The sequence below is a fragment of the Aphelocoma coerulescens genome, chromosome 9 (assembly GCF_041296385.1).
Source record: "Aphelocoma coerulescens isolate FSJ_1873_10779 chromosome 9, UR_Acoe_1.0, whole genome shotgun sequence".
Classification (NCBI taxonomy): domain Eukaryota; kingdom Metazoa; phylum Chordata; class Aves; order Passeriformes; family Corvidae; genus Aphelocoma; species Aphelocoma coerulescens.
Window position 1 is genome coordinate 4,530,685 of NC_091023.1, and position 13,837 is coordinate 4,544,521.

Consider the following 13,837-nt stretch of genomic DNA (forward strand, 5'->3'; position numbering starts at 1 on the left):
CCCAGTAGTTGTCAGTATTTTAAAATAACTCCTCAGAAACTATTTGGGACAATAAGGGTAAGAGTCTGGAGACATTTGGGAGTGTAGATCTCCCAGCAGTAATCACTAGGAAGGTGGGTTGCTGGCCTGAAGTGCTACCCCATTCATCTTCCTAAAAAAATGATTATGTGACAGTGTGTGACAACTGATCTGTCACTGAAAAGAAATGCTAATCCACATTTAGCAAACCTCTGCAAGTAAAACCAAAGCCTTATGTACAGGAAGAGTTTCTAAAATAGAATTCTAAATTAATATGAGACTACCCTTCTGAATCAATTTCTTCTCATATTGTATATTTAACTGCACAATGGCATGTCAAGTTTGTCAAGAGACAACTCACTTCCTTGTTTATAAACATGACTTCCCTTCCAAAGTCATGTCATGAGACTGGACTTGAACACTGGGAATCAAACTGTGAAAGATTCCTGGAGAGAACATACAAAGAGATAGCTCTCACAGCTTTGCATAAAATAGTTTTTCTGTTGTTAGCAATAACTTACTTTTAAGGTCCATAATTTCAGGACTCTTGAGCAAGACTTGGCTCTAGCAGGAAATGAGTTTTTCTGTGCTTTTTTATTTTATTTTTCTCCCAAGTGATTTATGGCTCTGTGTGTTGCTGCTGAAGCAATGCTGCCCAATATCACAGGATGGGTACAGATGTCTGCAGAAGTTTCCTTTCACCTATTTCATATCTTTTCACAATATAATTTTGGACAGACCCTAGAAGATTCAGTGTTTCAGCTGTACTGTTTTTCTTGCTGGTAAAGATAATACTGAGCATTCTTCTTTCTGACACCAGTGCCTTTTACCTTGCTAATGCTGCAGTAGCTAAAAACTGAGAATTGGAACTGCTGGATGGATGGCCCTCCTAACTATTCCATTAATCTCTGGGAGGCCTATTTTACTTATAAGCTGCCCTGCCACATTCCTATGCCTGGCCTCCTTTAAGCCTGGCGTTTAGGTCCAATTGTTTAAAGCAATCTCTTGTTGTAGCTGGTTGGGGTGAAATGGAGCTATCTGTCAATTTGAAAAGGTCACTGGCTGTGTCAGAATGACAGTGATTCCAAATTATCCATTAATCTCCCAATTTAAAATTGTCATCCTTCTTATTACAGCCAGCCAGCCACAGAGGCTGAAATAGACCTCTTCTCTTACACCCATGACCAAGCAGCTTTTTTATTAGCTGGCAGATAAAATTGGCAGTACGTCCCAGCATTAAATATTCATTGACCGCTCTCTTAAAAGAAATGTCTGCTAACAAGTTGAAAAGATATGAGAAAACAGCCAAAGAAATTACAATTGATTTTCTTGTCTTATCTGCCAAGATTTGGGCTATTTGATTAGTTTAAGACACTCAGCATATTCCTGTACTGGTTTGAGTCAGAGGGTGATGCATGCCAGAACTTCCTTGCCCACATTTTGGCATTGGTTTGATATTGGGGACCTACAGAGTGTGTTAAATGGAGGGTAAATTAGAGAAAGTGTAATTCTCTATGGAAAATGAGTTTTAATAGCTTTTTCATTGTCAAAGGAATAGCTCTGGAAGATGGAAAATGTTCCAGATAAGGGGTTCAGGCCTGAAATATATTTCGTTTTCTCACACAGGATGATGGTGTGGTGCTGATGAGGTTTAAGAAAACAGGGGAGAGCTCTGGGCCATCTGCTGCTCCTGAGGGGAATGAGGGCTTAGACTCCTCTTTTCCATGTCTGTCATCCATCACCTGAGCCCCAAATTCACTGCTGGTGCTGTTTGGAACTTAATAGTTGTAACTTGGGGGGCTTTACAAAGTGGTTAAATGGTGGGATCACGGCAATGCCCCCATTGTGAACAGAAGTGTAATCATCTATCCTGGCAGGGAAAATCCAGACAACTTTGGGAGGTTTTTTGATGTGGCGTTGTTGTGATGTGATGGTCATTTATACAGAAAAAAGTATAAGTCAGGAAAGCATAAGGAGAGGAAATTCAAGGCACATGGAATGGCAAAAGGCACATGGTCATTTCGTGCTCTGAGGAACAAGGAGTCTGCTTGGACACTGATAACCAGGCAAGACTGAGTGCAAGTGGCGATGGATTTACCAGCCTCATCTCAATCCTTGTTTATGAAAAACTTTTGAATGTGTCCAGAGCCACACAAACACAGAGGACTTTTTTGTTGCTTCTTTGCAATGGCCATAATGTATTAATTCATGGCAGAGAGCATGGCAGGTGTTGTCTGTGTACCCCAAATAATTGTTGTACCCCATGGAAGGGCCTGCTAAGACTTTCCATTCAGGTATACCAGATAAAGGATAAGTTTATAGCCAGCCAGAGATGCATAAGCTGCAGGTTGACTGCAGCTTTACCAGTTAAACTTTCTTTTCCAGTGAGCATCAGGGTTGTGTGCAGGTGCCAACTCTGCTCAGCTCTCCTCTGACTGCTTTTATATGCAGTTTGTTGGGATTGTGGAAAGCAGAAGGTGAGAAGAAAGCAGGGTGTCTGATGTATCACATATTTTGTCTATTTCCAGTTCAGAGATATTTGACTTCCAGGAGAGAATGTGTGTGCAATTTTTTACTCTAGATTTCCCCCCCCCCCTGTCTTTTGCAAGTTTAATTGCTCATTAAAAGTCACAGAGAAGCACACACTGGCACAATGTTTTGATGAAACACCTAATGACTTTGAGCATTTGATTTATGGACACAGCTTAAGTTACACGGGGACTTGTGTCAAAACAGGCCAGAGATAAGCTTACATTTATCTATGGAAGTTAAGGGATAATTATGTAAAAACATTGCATTTTAAAGGAAACAAAGACAGACCTCTGGGAAGTGCATTTTCACAGCATGTATTAGCAAAGCCCAATCAACCTCCTTGTGGGAGAACAATTAACAGAATTAAAAGTTGGAATTTTAATTATCATACAAATTAGAGGGAAATTAATCAGCTTGTATTTTATGACTTGACTTGGCTTTGAGCATTGCTGCTCGAATTTTATGGCAAAATTTTGATTAATTGAGACACTGCATGAAAGCATAAAATCCTGACTTAGGCAGCATTTTAATGCCTGGCTCAATTTCTACCTGCTACCTACAGTATGGGAAGCAGCAACAATGAGTCAATGCAGAAGCCAAACATTTGTTTGCCCCAGTAGAAATGTCCAAAACAATTTCTCTGCCTGTGGCCAAACCTGCTTTTTCTAAAAAGCTCCTCTTTTTGCTTTCTAACTACACAACATGTTGGTTTACACCTAATGCCTTGCTATGAACTATTCAAAAGTTAGAGATTTTCACTGACTGACTGAAAGCACCTTTTCAATACTGATCAAAGCCCCTAAACCTTTGGTTTAGGGTTGGGTTTGGTGTTTTGTTTTTTTTTAATTCATCACAGCTGAACAAAATTTTGTACACCAGCAGCCTAAATAACTTTGAGAGGAAACAGGGTGAATGTTGCTACATTGTGTGTTGTCAAGAGTGAGTAGTTTCATGTGAAATCTAAAGGCACCTACAGGCTTGTGTGGGACCTTTGGAACTGCTACCCCAGACTCAGCAATGCCTTGCTTTGGCAGGTATTTGAATCTTGTTTTGAGTTGTGCTGATCAGAACTTGAAAGCAGTTAGAGCACTTTGTGGCACTGTGGGAGGATGGCAAGTTCCAGTTCAGCTGCTGAAAATGTGAGTTTGATAAAATACTCATTTCTTTTTGATTGTTCTTTTTCACCCCAATGACTTAATTTGAGGTTTGGTTCCAGGTAGATTAAAGAGTCAAAACTTTGATTGCTCCTTTACTAGAAAATGGGAATCTAGATTCAGATTCCCTACATAGAGAAAGGTACTGAATTTGGTATTTGCACTTTATCTTTCTCTTCCCTCCTCTTCCTCTAGTAAATATCTCTCAGTAAATATCTGCAAACCCTGAAGGATAGTCTTGCCATATTTGACACTGAAAATCAAAGAAGGACTAAAGCTAAGCTCAGTCCAGGAAAAACAAAATCAAACACTTTGCACTCTTTTGTTTGTGTTGTAAAAACAAAATTCAAATAACAAAGTCTCAGAAAAGGCAAACCTGTGCTTCAGTCAGAACACAAGGCACAAACAGATTGCAGAATAAACTAGACTGCAATTTTATAGGGTCTCAAGTTAGAAGAGTAGTTTAGTTATGATGCTGGATTTAGTTTGAGCTCAAGTAATGATCTAGGAAGCTGGAGAGAAGCACTGGAAATGACCGTGTGCTAATGAGGACCCCAGTCGCAGCTTTCTGTGCTAGTTAATTTGCAATCTATGTGGAGATCTGTTGGCAAGCCTATAAAATGAGGTTTTGCAAAACTAATCGTCACTTCAAAGTCTAGAGATACAGCCTGAGGAAGCAGAAGCATGTTGACTATTAAATTTCCACTTTGAACATTGTTTGGAAAGTTGATGTTGCTGCTTCCTACCTGCTGAACTGAGGAAAGCATATTGTCCTCCACACCAAAATAGATCTGGAGCTCACCATTTCAAAAGACAGCTAACAGGAACAGGTTTTGGCAGCTGTGCCAGATATGCCAGCTAACTCAACATTGTCCATTTAGAAACAATAATATGTTTCTAAACGTACTGTGTTTGAGGATGTTTGGCTGAAATGCAAAGGTTCAGTTCATTTGCTGAAAGGCTATGGTGAAAGCATCCTCTTTTCTGCTCTGAATGTGCTGCTACTCAGTACTTTCCTGGATTAGTTCTGGGCATGATATAATGTGTGTTTTAGGGTGAATCCTTTGGCCACCTAAAGGTCAGCAAAGCCTCCAAAAGAACTCTTTAAAGCATGCCCCTGTGGAATAAGGTGGTGAAAAAGCCTGAGGCAAGGGTGCTGTGTTACATTCCCTAAGGAATTCCAGTTTGCTTTTGAATGGTTAAATATGGTAGGTAAGCCAAACATGCTACTTCAGTCTCCCCTGAGTCTCCCCTGAGTCTCCCCTGAGTCTCCCCTGAGTCTCCCCTGAGTCTCCCCTGAGTCTCCCCTGAGTCTCCCCTGAGTCTCCCCTGAGTTTCCCCTGAGTTTCCCCTGAGTTTCCCCTCTCTCCCCTCTCTCCCCTCTCTCCCCTCTCTCCCCTCTCTCCCCTCTCTCCCCTCTCTCCCCTCTCTTCTCTCTTCTCTCCAAAATAAGTCTCAAGGAGTGAATTCCACAAGGCTGCAGTGTTAGAGGGACAGAAGAAAGTCAATGAGCTGGTAAAGGTCCAAGGATTTATTGCAGAGCAGGTATTATGCAAATCAAACTAATTACTTCATAGAACTGTCAGGTGGTCTGAATGGATGTGGCCATCAGGATCTGTACAATGTCACAGTTTCACTTACCTGTCAGTTTACTCTGAGTTAGGTTGAAAACAAAATGTTCTTCTGTCAAAGGTACAAGTGCAACAGGATTACCTTTTCTTTTCCAAACACGTTGATTTTAAAGCTCAACCAGAGAAGTTGAATAAGGTCCTGCAGGGTTTGAGTACAACCTCAGCAGAGGCTGATGGAAGTAAAATAGATCCTTTCAATCAGAAGGGACCTACAGTGGCCATCTAGTCCAGCTGCCTGAGCAGATGTGGCACAGAGGAGTGCCAGAGATCCACAGCTGGCTCTGAACGAGTTACTGCCCGCAGTGAGGTCAGTAGCTCTGCCTAGAGAGCTTGAGACATGTGAGCTCAGGGGGGGCAGTTCTCTAGCTGTGTCCCTCAAGGCTCATTTGGGAGGCTCCAAACTGTGTGCTGTGCTTTGCAGTGACACTCTGGAGAGGAGCTCTGCTTGGCAGTGAGGGAGGCATCCTGCTCCATGGCAGCACACCTGACTCACAGTAATCTCTCTGATCTGAATAGTACAGGCAACAGGTTGCAGCCTAGGCCCAGTGGTTAAGGGAGGGAGAGGCTTCATTTACAAGGTAGAGTTACATAAATGTCTTAGTCAAGGCTTCCATAATTGGATTTTTTAGGAATTATTTTGCCAATGGTGCTTGCCATTATGTTAAATCAATTGTCCCTACCCTAAAAATAAATTGAGAAATCCTGAGCTGTCATCCATTTTAACTGGGGAAATGGACACGTTCATGACTTCCAGCCTTGCAAGTGTTTGCTTAAGCATAACAGAACTCTGAGTTTTCCTCCAGAGTTTGAAATAAAGAAGACATTAGCCCCTGTGTGAGATGAGGGATGCCCCTGTGTCCATGTGGTGAATGGAGCTCCGTGCAGGTGACTGAATAGCAGAGTAGGGAGGAAAGAGTAGGGAGGAAACCAGGAAACTCTGGGCTGTCAGTGCTATGTAAGGGAACTTTCAACAGTATCTGAAGCTCAAGGGTGTCATTCAGAGCACACCTGAACTCCTCTCAAAGGCTCTGCTGTAGCATATGGTCCCTGGCATTCCCTTGGGAATTTGAGTTCCCTGAGGGGCTCTCAGCACCTTGCAGCTTCCTCCCTGTGGTGGCCTGGGGACACTATCTGGTTGTAAGTCTGGAAATGAAATGCTTACACCATTTGGTATTTGTTACTTGAATAATTTGTCCTTTTAACTTACACACACTCTTAATTTTTGACGTGGAGGGTCACTTGAGATGTACTCTGAAAATGAGGGGGTAGCTGACTCCTGTGACTTGATTTAGCCCAGCTGGCAAACTGAGTTACAAATCAGGAACTCTGTTTAAAAAACAGATGCTGCAATTGAACCTAAGTATTCTGTGGTAAATGGAAATGCTTTTTAATTTTCTTTTAAGTACTCTTTTGTTTTGGAAGGATCTGGAGTTTGTTTCAAGTAAGACATGTACCTAAATGCTAGAAATTTTGAAGTGTGCTTAGAAAATGGAAAACAAAAAAAGCCAACATAAATGTGAAGTTAAATAGTTTACCCTCACTAGAGGGTAAATGTAGGGTAACTGTGACAAGAATTTCCCAAACACAGCATCCATGTGATGACTCGGCATCCCAGCATATGGCTTACATTAAAGTAAGCCCTCCAATTCTATGCTCCAGATAATGAAGTCTACTTTTCCAATGATTCTGAAAGTAGTAATTATCTTATCTAAAACCATATGTTAGAGGGAAAAGAATTCCATTCTTGCTAAGTAATTACTATTGGTAATTAATTAAGTACAGACTTCCCAGTCTAGAGTATCATTTTCTAACATCACATTATTTGACAGATGCAACCCACATTAGAGTTATGTTTGTGAAGCAGATCATATGGGGTGCCTGGTCCTTACCATTCTTAGAATATCAGATTAATTAGGCAGCCCCTAAATGCACTCAGGATTTCAGGTGTTCTGTTCCTTGGCTCTCCTTACTGTTGCAGATACGTGGGTTTTAAGGCCATGCTTTCAACCATCGTGAGCAGCACTGTGCAGTCAGGCCACATCTTGAGATCTGAGACCTAGTTTCAGATTTTTAGTACAATGTCCTTTTAACCTCCAGGATGGTTTAATGGGACACTCACTGGAGCAGATACTGATGGGAGAGAGTCTAAACTTGAGAACAGAAGCAACGAAAACCTTGGCTGGGGAAGAGGGGAAAGTTTGCATGGTGCCTGAGTTCTGACAAGAGTTTGCTCCATATGTCAAATGGATTCAATTATCATCTTTTTAACAGAAATCTGTAGAGTTCGGTTGACTTGGGGCCGGATGTAACTGTTGTGAAAAGGAGACTGTTCCATGCCCAGTTCAGACTGAATCTCCAGCTTCTGAACTGGAGATAAGGTTTGAAATGCTCTGCTTTCATCATGTTCAGTTCAGGTGTATCAGTACATATCTTCTCTCCAGCATAGTTTTTAAACAGCAGCCACCGTGCACTGTCACTGGATGGTGGATCAGTGGTCAAAAGCTGGCCTGAAGGCTGGCAGTTTTCTGTCAGTGACGGGGTCTGTTTCTGCTGTTAGCCATGGAGATGTTCACAGCTGTACACAATGGCTGGGGTTGTGCATTCACTTGGAAGAGCACCACTCAGTAAAGACAAGTGCTCTCCTGGCAGGTGTGGTGACCTTTATATTTTGGGAGAGTATTTAGGGCTATCCCCTCCAGCTGGGCTTGCCTCCACAAGGAGCTCTGAGCACTGGGCTGTGTTACAGCTATGTTATATGTTCTTTGTTTTGTTCATCCTGTTTGACTGGGGGAGAGCAATGTTTTAACTCAGGGAAAATGCATTTGAGGATGTCCCTGAACAACGTTTACTGTATGGGACCTTCTGTCATGATTGGCTGTTGTGCCAGTGCCTCATTTCACTGGGATTAGACCAGGACTAACAGTAACTCAAAAATACAGCTGCTCTTGCAGTTATTTCATTTGTCAGTTCTCTAGAACTTTACTTGCAAAGTTATTTCATCTCAAGCAAGGTCAAACTATTGCTCTTGTGCTTCTAATGGACTGTATTTCTAGTATGGTATATAATAGGTGGAATTCCCTGATTCTGATATCAAATATTGGAGGTGCCTTATAAAAATCCTGCAAAAGACTAATAAAGTCAGGTCCTAAAAGTGCAGTTTTGTCTTCATGTTTCTTAAAAATAACCAGTCCCTATTGTGTCCTACAATATCTTCCTATTAATCAAGGACATAAACCTTTCTATATAAATATTACACAGTTACAAAGACATCCTTTTTTCAAGTTTGAACTTATATAAGGGGAAAAGAGCATGGATGAGTGAGCTTTGTATTAAGTTAGAACAGGTATTTATAGGCTTGTGATGTGAAAGATTTTTACTTCTTTGAAAACATGTGGTCCATTTGTTTGTCCTGAGATCCACATTCCTACTACCTGGAGGCTCTTAAATACACACCTGTACACTCTTTCTCTACAGTAATGGATGAGAAGAATATGTGTTGCATTATCTTCTAATACTCTAAATGCCATGGATTATGGGGAGAGCTTCATGCTGAGCCCTCAGCCACCCTCAAGGAGGTATTCCACCAACAGATTTCTGAGTAGTAGGCTGCTAGATCAGGCTGAAATAGGAGAATTTGGTTATGTAGGGTACTGATGTGGAAGTAATTTTAACTCCCAGAGGCCAGCAACTGAGTGAGAAAGGCATTGTGTCCTTGTGTTCCTTCTTAGTGCTACAAATGAGCAGGCAGCATGCCTTTTCCCATTGCCTCCCAGCACACTGTAAACCAGGACACACATCTCCTTTGGCTGGGGAAGCCTCCACATTCTGTGGGCAGTAACATAAGCTGTCCCCAGACTTGGTGCTATAGGTGATTCAGCTGTGTCACTGAGGCTATTCTAAAGCAGCAGACTGCTGCTGTTATGCTTGAAATTGCTTCTGCTTTCTCCACATCATGCTTTTGAATCCCCTTTCCCCATTCTGGTCATGTTTTTCCAGCAGTATTTAATCAGTGGGAGCTGCTGTCCCCTTGGCTATTATTGCATAGTGTGGTGACCAAAGCTTGCTTTGTGAGAGGTGCATTTGGAAGCAAGGGAAAAGGCAAACCAAAACTGTGGAGTATGTTTTATTCAATGGTATTTGAAGTTGTAGTTCTCCATGGTGTGCCAACTAGCACATTTCCATAGGAATCTGAATCTACTGTGATTTTAATGGAAGAAAACTGTATTGATTTCAAGCAACTTTCTCGGTCTCATATAGCCTCTGCCATTAGAAATTATGACATTGAGCCATATCCAGGTATGAGTCCATTCCATGTTGATTTTAAGGAATTGCTGTGTAGAACACAACTGTTCTCTGTTTCAGACAATCTAGTATCTCCAGACTGATGGATAGAATTTATTTGCATCTTTTTTTTTTTTTTTTCCTACAAGTTTGTTCTTTGTCCGCCTTTGATGTTTTGCATTTGCAATGCTTGAGAGCAAATTGTGCTCAAGGAGGTATATGGCTTCCCTTGTTCTTGAAAGGATTCTTGCTTACCTGGCTGATATTGATAGGGCTCATCATAACTTCAGTGTAAACTGGATTGACTTTGATTTCTCTTCAAATATATGCTCCTGTCTTAAAGGTTTAGGTCAGTGCATGCTACTTTTGGCATACTACGTGACTTTCTAAAGTTAATGCTTGTTCCTTATCCTTGTGCATTAGAATTCAAGGCCTTCTCAAGTCCTCCAAAGGCAAACAACTCGCTTACAAGAGCTTTCAGTGGCATCTTGGTGCTCAGGGCTGTAAACATGAGAAGCAATTCAATACCATTTGTGAATTCTGTTCTGTTCTCTTTACTGTTACATTCCCATGTGGCTGCTGTGATGGGAGTCCTGCTCTCCTTCCTGGAGTCTGCATTGCCTAAAGATGTATATTTACTAGTCCACATTTTTCATAGGCATAAAGTTTTCAATGCCTTTCCTAAGTGCTGCAATATTTACCTGAGCTAGTAACACACGTGTGGTGTCTGCCACTGTGAAAAATTGTGCATCTTCCATTGTGTAGCCTTAAATGATGAAAGTGAGAAGAGCACTCTTACCCTTTGCAAGTTTTTGAGTTCCAGCAGTTTTTCCTTGGATTTTTTTTGTTTGGCTCTGTATCAAACTGAGGACAATGTAGAAAGGCTTGAATCTCACTGTGCTGATTATAAGCTCACTTTAGCATTCATTCAAACCTAGAGAGAATGGATATGTAGGCTCAGAACTGTTTATATAGCCATCACCTGATGCTACTAACACTTACATGAAAAGTCTAGACAGTAGATGTAGTGGTTTTGTTATAAGGAGTGTGTAGGAATTAAAAAAGATTTTCTGGTAGCTGTGCAGATGAATCTGCTTCTGCCTAAATTAAAAAAAAAGGAAGCACAGCGAAAGGGGGCAAGTCACCTGAACTAGATGAGCCAAAAAGAAAGAAGAATTTTAAGTCTAAGTTCAGGTTTCTCCTCACTGGCCTGCAAGGCCTCTCAGTTCTCTCAGTGGAATGAGAAAGAATAACTTACTAATTTATACTTACAAGATTTTTATTGCAAGTTAAATTATCTTTTTTTTACTCTAGAGAAGGTCATGTGTAGCACTTGATATCATGAAAAGAGAAATCTGGGAAAGATATAGCTGTGTTAACTGTTAGTTAAATTTTAGCATTTTAAATTAGGAAAAAAACCAAGCAATTTTTCCATGTGGAGAGAGGAGATTTTGCTATTTCCACATGTGACTGTTTTATGTAATTTTGAATAACTTATTATTCCTATTCTAACACTATCCTTCTTCTTTCCCCACATTGGACACCAATACAATACAGATGGCAAAGGATAGAACACTTTCCTGGATAGAGCATTAGGCTGCTTGAAGATCTTCACAAGCTGGTGGTTTCTGAGCAGTCAACCCGAGGGTGAACTCGAACTGACTGACTGAAACCTGCCTTCATCTGCATCATCTGCTTGCTTTTTGGGTGAGGGCTTCATCTTGAAAAGCCACTTCCTATGGTGAAAAACAAGAGAGAATTATGCTTTCAAACTGTATAGAAGGCAAATATTTTGGATTCTGGCTTCTGTATTTCTGCAGAGATTTGTGTGATCTCACTGAATGCTGAGTGCTTGTGAAGACACTGAAGATATCCTTTGCCAATACTCATAAGTAAGTATCACATTGTGTTTTACTGTGTGCTTGGTTTCTTCTTTGAAATTCCATGTTTGGGATAGGAGAGCTTATAAACTTTATTTGCTAAAAAAAAGTGTGTGCAGGCTTTAGTCATGCTGCTCGCATATCTAGAAACAAGTCATACCTCCCCAGTTTACCCTTTTAATGAGGTCATGCCATTCTATCTAAAGAACTATTGAGGAAGAAACCTCAAAATATGTCAGAACCAAGCTGGCAACATATGTTGCATTTAGGCAATCCCGTTTTACATGCTCTGTCCTGATTTTATTTAAATAATTGTATCTTCTTTCTTTCTTTCTTTCCCTCTCTAGAGTTCCAATAACAAAGCATTTTGCTGAATAAAATGACAAGGGAAATCTATGCTTAAATTCACAAATTAGTGTTCACTCTCCAACTGTGATCTGAATTATTGTCTAAATAATGTGGATGAAACACCTATTTCAAGAGCTGGCAGGATTTCTCCTTTATTTTGTCAGTGTGTATTTCAGTGTTTTTAGCAGAAGATTAGTACATATAGGATCTGTCAATAGCAGTAAATTGTCTAATGATATGCTTGCCATCTCCACATGGGAGACAAAATGTTCCTTTCTCAACTGCAGATCTTAGGGGTTATGTTTCTATGATAAACAGGACATTAGTGTAATTGCCAATATTGCTTGTGCTGCTATGCCATAGAAAATGGCTGGATTTCCAATATGGTTGGGAATTGAAATATTTAACTGAGGAAGCCAAGTGGGGCCTGCTTGCAAGAGCCAGAGATGGCAGATTAACAGCAGTCAAGTTGGTGTTTGAATCCAAAGTGTCTGAGACTGCACATCCTGGAATGCTCTTCACTTCTGAGAGCTGGTTCAAGTGCAGAAAGGATCCATTTCCTGTATGTTGTGGTTACATGCTCAATGCTGGGCATCCAAAACCTGGATTAATTGCTTGGCAGGATTTTTTAAAGTCAGGCTTATTGACAGGAAATTACTTGGAAAAATCTCTGGGAAACTTAGGACAAACACTGAACTGTTGGAAAAAGCAGTGTTACTGCATGTATTACTTCTGGTTAGAGAGTGGCTCCCACAGCATCAGACTTTGCACTGTGGCAACCTAAAACTGTACCTTAATATGGAAGCAGCATTCCTGGTGGTACTTGTGTGAAATGTAATCTACAGATTTTTCAGGTTTAGACAGAAATATATGACAAAAATCAAGCTTCCCACTGTTTTTCAAGGTATGTGGACAAAAACAAGGGTTGAAAATTGATGTCTCTGTTGTCTTAGTGGTTGTATAAAGGGGTTGCTCCAAGCAGTTCCTTACAAAGCAAGGAATATGAAAAGAGCTGCATGGAAACACACATGAACAACTCTGAATGTTTCCTGCTGTGCAGTGTGTGCCCCAGGGAAACCCGGGGTGCAGTGTTCCAGCAGCAACTGCCTGGTTCCTCTCTCCTGGGAAAGTAGGGAAAGCACTGGTGGTACCTTTTTGTGCTCTTGTATTTATCTGAAGTAAGGTAGGAAGACTTTTATCTGTGGATCCTCCTCAAGCTCTGTGCAGCTCACTAGTGTCCATGTAAGCCAAAGTCAAGTCCAAGAAAGGATGCCTTCCACGGTCATTAGTTACCTCAGGGTTCATTACAGTCTAACATATGGAATTTCACATTGTGAAACACAAAAAATTAGCCTCCTAATATGGAATTTAAATTACTGGTTTTTTAAAGCTCTTCTCATGCCAAGTATTTTTTCTGAGTGCAACTTGTAGCTGGTGCATAGGGGAAAAAATACGGTGATGGAGTGATCTGATTTCTTTCGCAGGAGCACCCAGGGATCAGTCTGACTTCTGTTAAACAGAGGTTTCGATTCTTTTCATCTCAGACTGCTCCACATCAGGCAATCTTTTCAACTCTCATTTGTCTGTCAGGCATATCACTTATCTTGGAGCTAGTAGAAGCCTTTAGAGCTATGAGGGTTTTTGGGTTTGTTTTTTTCTTTTTGGTGGTATACTGCTATTTCTAACACATTGTCTCAGTCTCAATTTGGAATCATTTTCCTCCCTCTTCTGTAGGTGCTTCCTGGAGTTTAATGGTCAAATTTTTTAAGAGATATCTCATCAGTACTTGTCCCATCTCTTCCTTAAGTGATTGCATCGGATGAGCAGAAAAGGATGGATAATTGCCTATTGGATTCCGGTTAGTGAAGGTCAAGGTAGTCTCTGCCTGGCCTACCCTCTGCTTGTCATACAACTCTGTTATTACAGGGTTTATTCAAGCCTATAATCAGCTGAATTGCACTGAGATGGAACCGTCTGCTTCACTGAGTAGTTT

The 13,837-nt window shown here is 40.9% G+C and overlaps 1 protein-coding gene across 14 annotated transcripts in view; it reads left to right on the forward strand.

The window, feature by feature from the left end:
• Nucleotides 1-13,837, forward strand: part of FAM168B (family with sequence similarity 168 member B) — a 528,280-nt gene that overhangs the window by 119,966 nt on the left and 394,477 nt on the right. For 11 of the 14 annotated variants that reach the window (XM_069024330.1, XM_069024319.1, XM_069024321.1 and 8 more), the window contains one exon: nt 11,174-11,508. The exons of 1 other annotated variant lie outside the window; for it this stretch is intronic. The gene's annotated coding sequence lies outside the window, so the exon portion shown is untranslated. Of the gene's footprint in view, nt 1-11,173; nt 11,509-13,578; nt 13,703-13,837 lie in introns of all 14 variants that reach the window. 2 more of the 14 variants (XM_069024325.1, XM_069024317.1) reach the window with 2 other exon arrangements.